This window comes from Stegastes partitus, unplaced genomic scaffold (genome assembly GCF_000690725.1).
Source record: "Stegastes partitus isolate 25-593 unplaced genomic scaffold, Stegastes_partitus-1.0.2 Scaffold1888, whole genome shotgun sequence".
Taxonomy (NCBI): Eukaryota; Metazoa; Chordata; class Actinopteri; family Pomacentridae; genus Stegastes; species Stegastes partitus.
In genome coordinates, this window is record NW_007579619.1 from 73380 (window position 1) to 74478 (window position 1099).

Sequence of the window (1099 nt, forward strand, 5' to 3'; positions counted from 1 at the left end):
ACAGACAGACAGACAGACAGACAGAGGAGGGAGACGGAGATGTAACCGTAGAATGTATTAAAGGTGGACACAGACATCTGGATGTGAAGCTTTACTTTGTGAAGTACAGTTCTGAAGCCTCGGCTTTAAAATTTGGCCGTCGCCATTTTGATCTTTTTGAGATTAAGATGACATAAAAAAAGATAAGATAATCCTTTATTGATCCCTTTACAGAGAAATTGTATTTACAGTTACATCCCATCCAAGAAACATAAAAAGACAGTGACCAATAACAGGGGGAGACAGCAGGGAGAACTGTCGGGTCAGCCAGCATGGGCAGCGCCCCCTATCATTAGATAGGAAAAGAAAACATGAAGCAAGACAAGGGGAAAAAAAGGCAATTCCCAAACTACGCTCCTCAGGGGGGCACAGTGTCGGATTAGGAAAAAAACACATGGCAACAAGTCAAGAGAGAGAGACAGGAAAGTGGGGAGAAGAATGGAGGAGTGACTTGCAGGAAAGGGCTGTGAGCTCAAACCCATGGCCGTTGCGTTGGGGACTGTAGCCTCTGTTTATGGGTCGCCATCTCAACCAGTTGAGCTATCGCGGCGTCCGGCATCTTGATCTTAATGGTCGTAACCCGTGAGAGGTTTGCAGCCACTTGCCAACACAAGTCAGCCCCACCCTACAACTCACCCCATTGTCCTTTAGTTGAACATCATGCATTGAAACTTGAGGCTGTTTGAACAACAATAGATAGAACTTTATTGATCCCTTTGGTAGAACATCAGGGAAATTGTTCAAATATTTTAGGCACTATTAAAGATAAAAGCCTGAAATCTTCATAGTTTTTTCTCGTCATGGATTTGATTCCAAGTCTCCAGTGTTGGACAAGTAGATTAAATAATCTCTGATCATGGGTGAGTTAAATTATTGAGCAGGTACGACAAGTTGTAGCACCGAAACAAACATTTTCCAAAAACGGTGTTCTCCTTGGCTCAGACTTTCTACCAACGTTCTCAAACCTGCTCATTCAGTTATAAAAGTTTAACAAAAATATCTTTTCCTTTTTTCTTTTAGTGACACAGTGTGGTACAGTTTTGTTAAACACAGTTTTATT